The sequence below is a fragment of the Phacochoerus africanus genome, chromosome 7, assembly GCF_016906955.1.
Source record: "Phacochoerus africanus isolate WHEZ1 chromosome 7, ROS_Pafr_v1, whole genome shotgun sequence".
NCBI classification, from domain to species: domain Eukaryota; kingdom Metazoa; phylum Chordata; class Mammalia; order Artiodactyla; family Suidae; genus Phacochoerus; species Phacochoerus africanus.
In genome coordinates this window covers 70,766,799-70,782,084 of record NC_062550.1, presented here as the reverse complement: position 1 = coordinate 70,782,084, position 15,286 = coordinate 70,766,799, and the positions used below count along the sequence as shown (strand labels likewise).

The 15,286-nt window shown below is 55.8% G+C and overlaps 1 protein-coding gene across 1 annotated transcript in view; it reads left to right on the top strand.

The window, feature by feature from the left end:
* Nucleotides 1-15,286, top strand: part of TSPAN9 (tetraspanin 9) — a 192,860-nt gene that overhangs the window by 97,149 nt on the left and 80,425 nt on the right. The gene's annotated exons all lie outside the window — the stretch shown is intronic.

Below are 15,286 nucleotides of genomic sequence, written 5' to 3'. Positions count from 1 at the left end.
TCTTCTCTTTCCTTTTCTTTCTCCCACTGGGCTGTTCTTCCTTCTCCTTCCCTTTTTTGTTGTTGGCATTAGATGCCACGGGAGGAGCCGGCTGGGCTAGATGTCCAGACTTTGTTCATTCATTCAGCTCGTGGGGTCCCTGGCTCAGGACTAGGACGTGGTGGAAGCTGAGGGGATGTGACGGGAATCTGGCTGTGCTCTGCTCTCCTGGGGCCAGCAGTCCACTGGCCAAGGCGAGACCTGCCCACACAGCCGCCCGGGCTAGGTCAGTGAGGCCACGTGATGGGGGTAGCGGGGTGAGGGTATGAGGAGGGGGATCGTAACTGGGCCATCAGCCCGAGGAACCCCAAGGCTGGGGAGGATGCTAATGGAAGCCTGGAATTGGGGCAGCCGCACAGCCTCCCCGAGGCTGGGACAGAGTGGTGGATTCAGGGTCGGGACGGATGACGGAGGGCGGGCTGAGAGCTGTCCCGAGGGGATGCAGGGAACATGGGCGTCTGGGCTGTTGGGTTGTGTGGAGGCCAGGGCCTGTCTGAGGGTGAACAAAGGCAGAGCTCCACGCTGTTGATACAGGCACGAGGGGGAGGGGCAGCCCCCGCAGTGACCTAATCCTATCATTCCCCCGCGGCCCCCCCCCCCCGCCCCCGATCCCCTTCATTAGGCACGTCTGCGAGTACGGGCTCCGGCTGACAGCGATTTTGGCAGAGATGTCCCTGCTGGAGAGGGGAGATCCTGGCCAGCACTGCCTCCCCAGCTGGTGTGACTTCAGATTACTGACTGAGACGCTCAGCACCACTTCGTGATCATGTGCAGATGTCTCTCCAGGAGACGCACTGAGCGGCTCTCACACCCCCAGAGCCTCTAGGTTTGGAGGATTTGCTGCTTGGGCTGTGGACCCAGTTAGCCACCTTCTGGGGAGTCAGTAACAGAGGAGGTTGGAAGTCATTGGAATCCTGCCTCCAGAAATTGACTCCCTATGGCCAGAGAGGGCCCAGGAACTTGCATTTGATACCAAAGCCCCGAGGACTCTGAAGACAGGGCCCAAGCACTGGCTGGGGAATGCGGCACCAGCCAGGTGGTGCAAAGGCCTTGGTACAGGGACCCTCTTATGTACGATGATGTCTCCGCACTTACTTTTGGAAGAGTTACTTGTGTGAAATCTCTTTCAACAATGTACAGTTTTTGAAGTTCCCATCATGGCTCAGTGGTTAATGAATCTGACTAGCACCATGGGGACACAGGTTCGATCCCCGTCCTTGCTCAGTAGGTTAAGGATGTGTCATTGCCATGAACTGTCGTGTAGGTTACAGATGCGGCTCGGATCCTGTGTTGCTGTGGCTGTGGTGTAGGTCGTAGACATGGTTTGGGTCTGGCATGGCTGTGGCTGTGGTGTAGGCCAGCAGCTGTAGCTCTGATTCAATCCCTAGCGTGGGAACCTCCATCTGCCGTGAGTGAAGCCCTAAAAAAAAAAAAAAAAAAAGTACATTTTTTCCTCTAAGTGCTCTTGCTTTTGCAGTTATAATAGAAACGTGCAGAGTTTGGGTTGATGGAAGCCAGGGAAGGCCAGGGAAGGGAGAGTGGACCAAATAGTCTCTGAAGACCCGCAGCTTCTGGGATCTTCCTCCAACAAGGAAATTGAAGGAATTTCCCACTTCCTCCCCCTAATCCAGGTGGTGAGTCTGTTTCTTTAAGGTGTGGGTGGCTGGCTCGGTCTTGAGGTAGCCAGGGGCAAGGAGCTGGGTCCCAGAGCTTCCTAATTATGGCACCTTCTGGATCTTTTTGCCTCCTTTCCTGGTGCTGATGTTGCTTAAACTGAGCAATTAGAGGCAGAGGATGTGGCTGGGAGCCCCGGGCCTGGGTGACCTGTCCTGCTCTGGGCTTAACAATGTTCTGGAGGGTGAGGCTGGGCTGGGAATAGCTTGCTTGCAGGGTTTCTGTTTTTTGTGTGGTTTCTCAAGCCAGCTCCTACTTGTGGGATGTCCTACGGAGAAGGATGGGTGGGAGTAGCACCTCCACGTCGCACAACTTCAGGGGACCCTCTGCCCAGAGAACACAGTGTGACTGCCCCCTGGAGTTGGGTGGTGGCAGCCCTCTCTGAAGGGCTAGAGCTTGGGGCACCCTTGTTTTGTCATGAAGCTCTCTTGGCTCCTTGGTTCTATGGTCGTCATCCTCAGCGGGGTCACCAGAAATGTAGTACAGCAGTTGAGACTGGCTTGTCCCCTCCAGCACTTGCACTGTGGCTGGTTTGGAATACGTGCAGGAACAATTGTCTGGTCAACAAGTGAGCCAGTGCTGTGCATGTTCACTGGGAGACTCGGGGGAGAATGGGATGGGGGGGATAGGTTAGTGGATGAGCCGATCCAGGTACTAGAGGCTTAGTCCCTTGCATCTGTCTGCACTGGGGTCTGTCTCACGGGGTCAGGCCCTGGAGGATGGGTGCTGTGCTCCAGCATTGCTGGAATTTCTAGGGGTAGGCAGGGTGGGGCTGGGAGTCATTCTGATGTGGAAACTCAGGGGTCACATTCAGCCCTGGAATCTGGGTGTGCCCAGCGCAGCCCTTGACTCACTTTCCCACGGCTGGTGGATCTGAGGGTGTGGACGGGGGTGTCTGGTCCCTCTGAGGAGGCTGTGGTCGCAGAGGATGGCCAAGCACCCCCCCCAACCCCGGAGCCCCCCAGGTCAGCACTCCTTCATGTGTTAGCTGCTATGCCTCCAACCCGGGCCACCAGCCCACGGTGGCGACGTGCTGCAGCTGCGCCCGCAGAGCTTAAAATAGCAGGGTGAGCTGGCTGCCTTGCATGTGGGGCGCCCGCAGAGGCACGAGGGGGCAGCTGCTTAGAGTTGGGGCGCCAGTGGCTCTACCCTGTGGGGTGGACAGTGTTCTTTGGAGGTTTCTCTTAGGCTGTGGGCTGAAGGCTGGGGAAGCGGTGGGGCTGGGGCTCAGGTGCATCTGGTGCAGAAGGGAAGCAAAGAGCTTGTCTTCCCTAAGACCTTTTAAGGGAAGACCTCAAACCTAGCCTCAGGGCCTCCTGCTGCAGTCAGAGGCCTTCAGTCCTGGTGTCCTATTTGGCCTTGGCCTGTGGTACTGCCCAGAGTTAGCCATGTAGGGTCCCACATAGCCTAAATGAGAAGAGAAAATGAGACGCAGAGGTGGATGCCAGGTCATGGGCACCTTGAGTCCTAGCCAGGAGGGGCTGACCCCTGGGTCCCTCGCTCCCCAGCTGCCTCCTCTTAGGTCTGGCAGAAACCTCCTCCAGGCTTTCCTTCACTCAGCAAGCACTTTCTGAATACTCCTCTGTGTAAAGCTATTCGTGGCCGTGGAAACCTAGCAGTTAATGAAACAGAGCAAAATCCCTTCCCTCATGAAGTTTAGTTTGGGTAGGGGAGAGAGGTCACAAACAATCTTTTTTTTTTTTTTTTCTTTTGTTTTCTTTTTAGGGCTGTGCTTGTGGCATATGGAAGTTCCCAGGCTGGGGTTGAATCGGAGCTGCAACTGCTGGTCTACACCACAGCAATGCAGGATCTGAGCCGTGTCGGCGACGTATGCCATAGCTCACTGCACTGCTAGATCCTTGACCCACTGAGCAAGGCCAGAGATTGAACCTGCATCCTTGTGGATACTAGTCAGGTTCGCTGAGCCACAACGGGAATTCCGCAAACAGTCATTTAATAAAAAAGCAAATTACATTGTATATTGGGGTCAAGTGCTCTGGAAGGAGCGGCCCAGGGTGAGATGGGGTGTGCTGGGGAGGCGCGCAGTGACTGGGGTGGCCGCTGAGAACGTGGCTTTGATTGAAGCTGTGAAGGAGATGAGAGCTGGCAGAGCAGATCTGGGGGAAGAGTGTTCCAGAGGAGGGACCAGCCAGCACACATGCTCCACCTTAAGGAACGGCAAGAAAAACAATGTGGCCGGAGTGGAGGGGGTGAGTGGGATGTGTGTGTGTGAGTGTGTGTGTGTATGTGTGTGAATTGTGAAAATACTGTGAGATCTTTGTTTTTAACTTCTGACAGAGATAGCAATCCACTAGGGGGTTTTGAGCAGAGCAGGGGCCTGGTCTGACTTACGTGAGGGGGTCACTACCACACAGGAGCTAGCATTAGTGGTCTTTCTCTGGGTGTTAGACCACCTGGGAGGACCTGAGGATGTGTCCAGCTTCTATTCCTGTCCCCACCCCCTAACATATGACTTCTTCTAGGGTTGAACAGGATTCTGGGTCCTCCTTCTTGCCTTAGAGTTTCTTCTGGATGGAGTTGGGGGAGCTAGGCTGTTATGGTGTGTCCCTGAGCCTGCTTGTACTGGGGGTCAAGAACCTGCTAGCAAGTTATCAGAAAATTTGCCAGCTGGGAGTTCCTGTTGTGGCTCAGCAGTGATGAACCCAACTAGGATCCATGAGGACTCGGGTTCGATCCCTGGCCTTGATCAGTGGGTTAAGGATCCGGCTTTGCTATGAGCTGTGGTGTAGGTCGCAGATAGGGCTTGGATCTGGCGTTGCTGTGGCTGTGGTGTAGGTCAGTGGCTACAGATCCTATTCGACCCCTAGCCTGGGAACTTCCTATGATGCATAGGTGGCCTGGAAAAAGGAAAAAGAAAATTTGCCAGTTAGTTTTTTTGTTTTTTGTTTTTGACTTTTTGCCTTTTTCTAGGGCCGCTCCTGTGGCATATGGAGGTTCCCAGGCTAGGGGTCGAATCGGAGCTGTAGCCACCGGCCTACGCCAGAGCCACAGCAACGTGGGATCCGAGCCTCGTCTGCAACCTATACCTCAGCTCACGGCAACACCGGATCGTTAACCCACTGAGCAAGGGCAGGGACCGAACCCTCAACCTCATGGTTCCTAGTCGGATTCGTTAACCACTGGGCCACGATGGGAACTCCTGCCAGTTAGTCGTTAAGCCGTTGGTAGCTTGAGGTTGGCCATGATGGGAGTATTTACACCATGGAAAGTGGCAAGCATGACAAATCAATTTTTCCCCTGGAGAGCTGGCTGTTAAACATGTACAGCCCACCACTGGCTTTTATCCCCACTCTGCCTGGACCAGGGTTTTGAGGGTGCCTTCTCCCATTGGCACCCATATCTGTGTTCCTCCTCCAGTGGAGGTGATAATGCACCTCCACCTCCTCCAAGAGGCCTTCCCAGATGGGCCAGGCCACCCTGCCCTTGGTTCATGCTGCCCACTCTGGTTTGTGCTCATGCTGCGCTTTCAGTTTGAGGCTCTTCCCCGGGTGGGCACTAGCTCCTCGGTCATCCCTGCAGTGGATGCTCAGGGAGTCTTCGGTGACTGCGATCAGTGTCAGTGCCCTTTGTCTGTGTATGGATGTGCTGGCTGGTTGGAGTGTGTGTATGCATGGAAGGTTCTCAGGTGTAGACTGTCTGATAAAGCTCTTTGCCGGCAGTGCCTCTCCATCCCCCATAGTCATCCATAACCCCACTCTGCAGATGAGGACATGGAAGTGGGCTCACTCATTCATTCATTTGTTTGTTGGCTCCAAAAAATATGCACTGCTCCGAGAGCTGTGAGTCTAGTCCAGGTCACGCAGATGTAAGTGTCAGAGCTGGGTCTGGGCCTCGGTTCTTCTTTCTGCCTGTTTCCCTGCAGTGTGAACGTGGGCCTTGTGGTGTCAGCTAGGAGCAGGTGGGGGTCACAGGTAGCACGGGCATCCCTGGAGGATGCGGGGTGGGGCGTGGGAGGGGCAGCGCCAGTGCTCAGTGCTGTCCCTGCTGTGTCTGTCCTGCCTGGCCGAGGCTGCAGGCTGGCATTTCCTCTGGCAGCGGCGTGGGGGAGGGGAAGAGCAGGTGTGCCCTGGCACCTGGCCCAACTGGGATCTGGAAGCGCCCCTTGGGGCTGGAGTTTGGGGCATGAGTGACACTCAGTCACCCAGATGCCTTGGGCCTCGTGGAGCCCAGCCACATTCTCTGAGCTCCAGGCTGGACATCTGAGCTTCCCGGGGTTCAGGAGGTGACCGGAGCTGGCTGGTGACCCCAGGGAGGGCCTCCAGGGCCAGGACAAATGGTGGTGGTCTAGCAGGGTGAAAACCTGCCAGACAGGCTGGGGTGGTGGTGGGGTGTCCCATACATGGGCTGAGGTGGGTGCGTGTGGTAAAGGCGGGTGAGGCTTGGGGGCTGTGTGTGTGGCATGACAGGTTCTGTTAATTTCCCTTTGGATTTCTTGTGCATCCACCACAGATCAAGCTAGGCCGGGTGCTGCAGGAGGAACACAGTGAGTTCCTCCCCTCAGGGGCTTATTGTAGGAGGACTTTTATGCAAACAACCATGATACAAGTGTGGCATCTGAGATGAGCCTTAAACCATCCTCTGAAGGCAGAGGTGGGTGGGTGGAGGGCAGCGTGGAGCCAGAGGATAGAAGCAGGGAAGTGGGGGTGCACAGAGGAAGCAGGGGGGTGCTCTGGTGCCAGGAGTGAGCACACACAGGTCAGGGACTCTTGGGAAACAGGCTGACAAAACATGGTGCAGGAGGTCTCAACACCAAGCTTGAGTATTTGTCTCAAATCCCTAGGGAGCCAGAGAAGGTTTCGAGCTGGCTGGTGGGGCAGCATGGCACCACCATGTGCCGTGGGGGTTGGGGGTTAAGGCTCCCCAGGAGGGAGACCCGAGTGCGTGGGAGCAGAGCTGTGTGGGCAGGAGCCTCTGCCTTCAGGGTTGTGTGTGCCATCTTGTGCTGTCTGGATCCTGGGCAGATGTTGAGCAAGTCTGGGTCCACATTGTATGTGACTGGGTCATAGCAGGAACGACCTCTGCCAGAGCAGCCCGAGAGAGACTGTGCAAAAAACTTGGGGTTCTGGTAGCCTGCACAGCAGACCAAAGTGTGCGGTTGTGACTGTTTGCACTTGAGGTACTTTTGAGGGAAGAAAGATGCCTCTGGGTCTAGGATGGACCAGATGCTTCTCTGAGGTCCCCTCAGCGGGAGGCCCCTGAATGTCGGCGCCTGGATGTGGGTCAGCCTGAGGTGGGCAGAGGGAAGGGAGGATGAACAGGGTGGTGGCCAGGTGCTGCTGCTGCCTCACGTTACAGAGCGGCCAGGGGCTCAGAGACCACACGTGGCTTCATGCACTGTGAGGCCTGAGCGTCCTCAGACAGCCCCATTCCACCCAATGGAGACATCCTCCCCACCTCTCAGCCCTGCTTCTCTCATTCTCTCCAGCTGGGGGAGGGGGAGTGTGTGTAGGCTCCCCTCCCCTGTGGCTTCAGAGCAGGTTGGATCCCGGCCACGGTCTGTTCTCCATCTTACTTAGAGCATCTCCAAGTGCTGTGTGCCTGCTGCTCTCCCTGCAGTGGTTCCGGGCTCATTGGAGGGGGAGGGTCCCAGCCACGTGGGCTGGCTCAGGCTCACATGGGTCAGAGAGGGCCATCCCTGCCAGTCAGGCCCTCCACAGAGCGTTTGGGAATATTGCATTTGCTGGGTCAGGAAATTCCACTGGCGCATGGCAATAGACCTTGGGCTTCATCACACCTCCCTGGGCCCCTGGCCTGGCCTTATCGCATCCTCCTGAGCTGCCTGCCCTCCTTGATAAGTGCTAATCACCAGTGCTTCACTGCTCCTCCTGTCCGGGAGGGCATGGCTCTCACAGCAGGCTCTTTTAGGGGACCCAACAGGGATGCTGTGCGGGCTTGGGGGGAAAGGTAGGCTCTTTAGGAACTTGCCTGGAGAAAAGGGCCTGAGAGCCCAGGGTGGGCAGCTCCTGGGTGGGTCCCCAGCCTGTGCCTCTGGACCTCTGCTGCTCCCGCCCCGGTAACCTGCTCCAAGAGGAGGTGTGGCAGCCCCCACTCTCCTGCCCTCAGGCCAGGCCCATTCTGCTGCAGAGTGGCTGTCACCTTGCTTAAGATTCCCCCCCTCCAAGGCCCTTCCTTTCCACGCCTATGTTCAGCAGTGATTTCAGAGCACTGGGCACTGGCTCTGCATCAAGGGCTGGGAAACAAAGACCATGGGCGAAGCCCTCGCCCTTAAGGGGCTCATGGTCTGGGGGTAGGGACGGGGTGAGCAGGCAACTCCGTGGTGGGATGCACTCAGGTGCATTGGTGCTCTGGGGAGGGACCCCGGCACGTCTCCCCAGACTCCTCAGGGGAGGTGAGAGCAGCCCTGATGCCCTCTGGGTTGTGATATGAGCAGTCAGGGTGTGGGGAGGCTAGTCCCAGGTAGAGGGAGTGGCGAGTGCTAAGGCTGGGGGCGAGGAAGACAGGGGAAGTTTGCCAGGCAAGGTGCAGGGGATGGGGCTGAAGGGCGAGGGGGGTAGGGGAGCCCCTGGCTTCCAGGGTCCTTTCTGCTCCAACCCCACTTCCCTTCCTGTTCACTTTCCGTGGAGCGTCCTTGTGGCTGGGTGTGTGGACGTCACCTCCCCAGACTTCCTGGCACTCTTCACCCGCTGGCCTTGCCCAGCCTTTCTGCCACTAGGATGCTCTTCCTTCTGCCCTGCCCAGTCCTGCCCATCTCCCAGGAAACGAGTCAGGTCCCATTTCACCGAGTGGGAATTTCAGGGCTGGAAGGAGCTTTAGAGAAGCAACTAGTGCAAGTTTCTTGTTCTGTAGTTGAGGAACTAGAGGTCATACTGGTAATTGGCCTTGTGAAGCTTTGATCGTTAGGTAACCAGGTGACTGAACAACTAGAAGGCCTGGGAAGCCCTTCCTGGTGATGCTGGCTTGCCCTGTGCTCATCCTCCTTTGAGCTCCTCCTCCTTAGTTCATCAGTTATCCACTGGCCCTGCTGCTAGTCAGGCATTGTCCTGGCTACAGCCCCTGCCACCCTGGGTTTATGGTCCAGGCGGAGAACCAGACAGCAAATGGCCACTCAAGTAAGTGTGTGCTTTCCAACTGTGGTGAATGCTGAGGGAGAGAGAGAGAGAGAAAAAAAAAGAGAGAGAGAGAGGGAGGGAGAAGGAGAGAAAGTGGAGCTCTGAGAATGCCTGTTGACAGGAGGGGCTTATTTTTATTTTTTATTTATTTATTTTTTTGGCTGTGCCTATGGTACATGGAAGTTCTCGGACCAGGGATCGAACCTGCACCATAGCAGTGATCTGAGCCGCTGCAGTGACAATGCCGGATCCTTAACCTGCTATATCACAAGAGAACTCCAGAAGGGGCTTTCATTTAGATAGTGGCGGGGGTGGGGCGCAGCAGCCAGAAAACCTGAAGAGACTATTTTGAAGAACTCACAAGAGCTCAGGGATGAGAAGAAATATGTCAGGGGGTGGGTTGAAGAAGAGCATTCCTGGCAGAGGGAACAGCATGGGCAAGGGCTCTGAGGAGGGAAAGCTCTGAGGGCTCACTGGTTGGAGAAGCTGGGGCTGGAGAGGTGGCCAGGGGCCCATGGTGCTGCACCTCCAAGGTTGCTTTAGGAAATCTGGATTGTAATAGAAAAGTAGAATAGCAAGTACAACACACACACACACACACACACACACACACCTGTAATCTGAGCAAAACAGGAAACCACTGAGGGCAATGGAATAAGAGGGCAATGTGTGTGAGAGGATGGGAGAGGAGGCCCCTGGCAGGAGAGGGGCTGAGGGCCCTGACCCTGGTGCTGCAGGAGCCCAGTGAGCGGTGCCCTGGGGCTGGACGGGCGGTGCCTGTGGAGCAGCAAGAAGAAGGCGGCTCATTGGATCGGATGAGGGTTTGATTGGAAGTGGGGGGGCCAGTGACCACGGGGAGTCAGGGATGAACCTTGGGCCTCTGGCATAAGCAATGGGATGAGTATTTGGGCTGTTTATCGAGAGGGGAGGCTGTGCCAGGGGAGCAGGGCCGGGGCAAGGTCAGTCGCTCTGGGGCATGTGAAATTGGAGCTGCTGTGAGACAGCCACGTGGGGATGCCAGCTAGCAGTGGTGGAGCGTGCTTGGGGCTCAGAAGACAGGTCAGGGCCAGGTAACGTTTAGATGTCATCAGCATGTGGATGATGCTGCAGCAGGTGGGGTGGCCAGTGCAGGAGTGTGATGCAGAGGGGAGGAGGGCCCGGGACTGAGGGCCTCCCTGAGGAGGTCCTGCCAGCCCTGGCCCCTAGAATTTGAACCACAGAACATTTTGTATTGATGATGTGTTGTGTCTTTCTCTGTTCAGTCACTTTATGATTCGATGGAGACTGGGACCATAATTATTCTCAGGGATAATGGTAATAGTGCATCAGTTCACTGAACGCTTTGTGTCCGACATTGTGTGGTGTGTGGTGCTTCTGTAACCCCCAGTCTCTGTTTTTTACATACTGCTTGGGAGGTGTGTATTATCATCTCCCCCATTTTTTTCCTTTTTTAGGGCCCCACCCGTGGCATATGGAAGTTCCCAGGCTAGGGGTCGAATCAGAGCCATAGCTACTGACCTATGCCACAGCCACAGCAATGCCAGACCTGAGGTGCATGGCAGCTTGCAGCAGTGCAGGATCCTTTAACTCACCGAGTGAGGCTAGGGATGGAACCTGCATCCTCATGGATACTGGTCAGGTTCTTAACCCACTGAGCCACAGCAGGAACTCCTCATCTCCATCTTATGGTTGGGGAAACTGAGGTACCCAGCAGGCAGGCGGTCATTCCAGGTTACCCAGCATGCGGGTAACTCATGTAGGTGGGATTTGGACCTAGATCTGTCTAGTCCCAAAGCCCCCAAAGTTTGCAGAGCATTGTTCTCTGCGGTCAGGTTGGGTGTTAGGGATGGCCCGGGTTTCTGTAGGCCTCTGAGCCTGTGCCGTCTTTTCCCCCAGAACCGGGCCCAGCTGGCCCACAGTTGCTGGGCATGCGGGGTGTGCCTCGTGCATGGGCTTTGTAACGATTCCTCCCACCTCACCTGGCCCATCACAGATCCAGAAGCCTCACTGACAGCTCCCTGCTGGGTCTGCAGCAGTATGGATGGTCTGGAGCTGTGACCCTCATTCTTTGGAGCTAGGTGTCTGCGGCATCAACAGCAAGAGCCTCACGGGTGTGCGCACATGTCCCATGCAGGGTGTGGACACACAGTGAGGTCTCCTCATGGGCGAGGTTCCTCCATAGGCACAAGTGGCCTCTACCTCTTGGGCCTTTAGATGTGATGGGACAAGGGAGTTTGCACAGGCCCTCCAGGGACTCAGGGCTGGCTGCAAGCGCCTCCAGCAGGCTGGCCACCCGGGGCGGGGAGGGCCCGGAGGAGCTCTGTCTTCTGTCTTCTCCTTTTCCCACCTTGTGTCTTTCCTGACTCTTTCTCTCTATTCCTACATTCGTGTTTTTCTAACTGTCCGTTTCTCCATATGTCCCAGGCTGGGCCATGTGGTGGGGATGTGGCTGCAAATGGCCACTGACCACACAGCCCTCACACTTGGTTATGAAAGGCGGCAATGACGTCCCTCATGCCCCCAGGCCCTGGAGATCCTGCTTCCCAGGAACAGTTCCACACACTTCGGGCTTGGGTCCCACCCTCTGGTTAGTGAACTTGGGCTCTTGGGTGGGGAGGACTCAGAGCCTGGTGGGCTTCCCTGCCCTCCCCCTGCCCTGCCTGAGGTGGTCCCTGGGAGAGGCACTGGGGCTGAGGAAATGAGCAAGACATGGCCCCCGCCGCCTTTGAGAAGCCCAGTGGCCAGAGCAGAGGCAGGTGAGCAAACAAATCTGTCTGGATGAAGAGCTGGGGTCCCGAAGGAGGAGGGACAAACCTCTCCCCAGAAGGAGGTGCTGCTGCCCCGGGAGTGGGTCCTGAGCCATTGGTCCCTCCTGCTAATGGCCACCGTCCCACTTGCAGCCAAAGCGGCTCTTGGTTTTCCTTACTGGTCTCAGAAACTAAACGCACAAAATAACCTTTAGTTCCTTTCTACCCCGACCCTTTTACCATCATCATTGTCCTTCATGAATCCTGGCCAAGGCTGGCAACATGTGGCCCTGGAGCTGTTTAATTTCCACAGCAAATAGGAGGCCTGCCCCTGGGCCTGGACCCACCTCATCTCCTCCTGTTGAATAAATCTTCATGCAGACATCCTGGGGTGCGGGCCCTGCTAGGGGCCTCTCGATCCTTCTCCCTTGCTCCTTCTCTTTAAAGTTTATTGAGGGAACACTGGTTGATAACATGATATAAGTTTAACAGGCCGAGCATCCTACTTTGACTTCTGTAGACTCACCACCAAGGGTGTAGTTTTCATCTGTCACCATATAGCTGACCCCCTCGCCCTCTGATAACCACTGCTCTATTCTCTGTATCTACCTGTCTGTTTGGTTTGGTTTGGTTTGTTTGTTTATTAATTTAATATTCCAGGCATGAGTGAAATCATACAGTATTTGTCTTTCTCCGTCTGACTTATTTCACTTATTAACATGTGAGGTCCGTGCATGTTGTTGAAATCAGCAGGGTTTCATCTGCGTCATGGCTGAGTTGTGCTCCATCGTGTACACACACGTGTCTATCCATTCATCCTTCGTCCGTCCTTCTTCCCTTTTGGCACCGTCGGTAAATGGTTTGCTTAGCAATCAGAATACTTCCTATGTTGCTGAAGAAGATCAGGGGACTTGAAACAATGGGGCCAGGTGAATGAGGCTCCCTTTGCCTATGATGGTGGTTCCATGACACGTTCCTTTGGATGGTAGGGGCTGCTCTGTCTCACCTAACTCCTGTGAGGCCACCCTGCTGAGCCTCGAAGATGCAGGATGCCTCGAGAGCCCAACACGATGTCAGATACGGAGATGGCTTGGGTCCGAAAGAGTGCGTGGGTGGGCAAGAGCCCAAAGGCTGCAGGCCTGAGAAGTGCAGGGAGAGGCTGAGAGCTTGGCATTTACTCTGAAGCCCACGTCTCCTCAGCTGCCAGGTGGCAGAGATGTGTGTTGATGTCAAATATTCACTTCTCTTCCTCCCTCTGGGAATTCTGTACCTGCTTCACTTTTTTTGTTGTTTAAAAAACAAACACCTCCCCCACCCCAAATGGGAAAGGAAGAGGCAGCCCTGCCTTGTTCACATGCTCTGGGATATCAAGGGCATCTTACCTTCCGCTCTCCTGAGCTCGGGCGTGGCTGAGGACCAGAGTGGGGGGAGGGGAGATGTGTCACATCATCTGTTCTCTCTGGTGGTTCCTTCTGTACCCAGAGTCTCAGAAATTGAGGCAGCATGGCAGCTGATCTGGCCTCCTCAGCCCCGGCCAGGCCCAATTTCTAGGGCCCTGATCCTGTCAAGCGCCCCACTGCTTGGGGAGCCCTGGGATGAAGCCCACACTCTTCATGTGTCACACAAGGCCTTGCAGGTAGCTCCCTGTGCTCCTGTTGGCCATCTCCTCACTGCCCTAAAGATCCTCTCTCTTGCCACACCCACTCCAGAGAGCCCCTCTCCAGGGGTGGTCTTGCTTTGCTGTCCTATTGTGGCACGTGCTCGCTTTCTCGCTCTGCTCTGGGCTTCTCTAGGGATGGGCTGGAGTGCCTGGAAGCCTGGTCTCTTTATGAGCCCCTTGGGGCCCACAGCTACGTCTCACTCATCTCTGTCTTTTCCTGAGTCCCTGCTCAGTGTCCCGCCTGTGTGCGAGCTGTCTGTTGGGAATGCATGGTCTGTTCTAGGTAGGAGCGGAAGACGGGAGGTGCTGCTGGCTGAACCTACCCTCCCGTGGCTCCTCTCCCGGCTTTGCCCAGGCTGCCTCCCTTCAGGGACTCACTTCCTGTCTTGCAGACACCTTCTCCTTGCAACTCCTTCCTTCTTCCCACCCTCTGTATGATAACGATAATGCAGGGCCGTCTCCTTGGGGATGCTCCTTTGCTGACCATCAGTCCAGGGGCACTGCCCTGACCACCCCTTCCCTTTGCCCCTTCCTCAGCTCCTTCTGCTAGTGACCTCTTCTCACTGAGATTCTGTCTGTTAGACAGGAAGACTGCCAAAGGCAGGAACCAGGTTTAGAGCCCAAGGAGGTAAAGAGCATGGGCTTTGAAATTACAGTTTCTTTATTTGTAAGAGGATAATAACCATATCTATCTCCAGAGCCGTCCTGGTGATCCAGTGAGCTACTGTGTGGGGGGCGTGGTGCCTGGGGGACAGTGGGGACTTGTAAATTGGGGTTGCTCTCATTCTGATAATGGCCAAGTGGGGGCTCTCACTGAGGCTTTGTGGATGGGCTGAGCAGTAGGACTTCAGTGCCCTTTTGATGAGTGTGGCCATGAGGGAGCAGAGGGGTTACATGGGGCGGCCCTCTCCCTCTCTTACCTGCCTGTTGTCCTGCACCCCCAGCACCCCAAGGCCTCAGTTGCTGAGGAAATAATTATTAGCATGAATCCACTTATAACAGAAATGAAAGTTGGACAATCCAGGACAGCGGGGAGGCTGTTCTCACTGAACAAGGTGTGAGCTGGGGAGAAGAGAGAGATGAGAAAAATTAGAAGGTGGAGGGAGCCTGACTGACACCACATCCCCATCTGAGACTAGTAATGACAGCCCCTGGTATTTACTCAGCACTCAGTGTCCTCAGATGGTTCTCACACAGGCTGGCTCACCTGACCCTCACGACTCCTCCAGGGGGTGGGCTCTGGGAGCCTCACTTTAAAGAGAAGATGGCACCTCAGAAAGGGGAACGACCTTGCCCTGATCACACAGCTGAAAACTGAGCTCAAAAACAGATCTCCTGACTCTCAGTCCAACTGAGCAATGTTCTCTCCTGCATCAAAAGGCAATGCTATGAGGACAAGGTGGGAGACACGAGCCCTCAGGAGCCCGTCCAGGCTGAAGAGGACAAGAGATGTTAGCCATTCCAGTCGAGTGGCAATGGGGTGTGCTGGGAGCCAGCCGGACATCTGCCCCTTATGTGTGCATAGCTTCTTCATGACTCCTATACCCAACCAGGGGGCAGCAAGGTGCCATGGTTGTGACACACACCGGGTTTCGCTGGGGTTTCGTTGCTGGGCTGCCATCTAGGTGGGGAAGGGGCTCAGAATAGTGGCACCACTGCAGATCCCTTTAGCAGCTGAGCTGTCCCCAGAATGAGTGCTGGGGCCCCTAGGATGCAGGCTTGCCTCCAGCAGCATGTGCTCCGCAGCACACCAGAAATGGGGGTCTGGTTGGAATGAGTGGTCCCCTCGGCCACAGCCTGTGGGGTAGTTCTGTTCCTGCCTATGACCTTGATGACTAATGTCCTTCTGTCTTCGGGCTAGACCTCGTGCATCTGAAGGGCCGGCAGCGGCGCACCTCATGCCTGTTTCCGCAAGGGCTTGGCACGCGCGTGGCACAGAGCAGGTGTGGAGTAAATATGTTTGGGAGGACGTTTCATACTCTCACCCTGGAGGGCAGGATTCTTCCACCCAGCTGCCCTGACTAGCGCCTCCCCGCGGCTGAGCGCAGTGTTAGGTGCTGGGATACAGCGCCAGG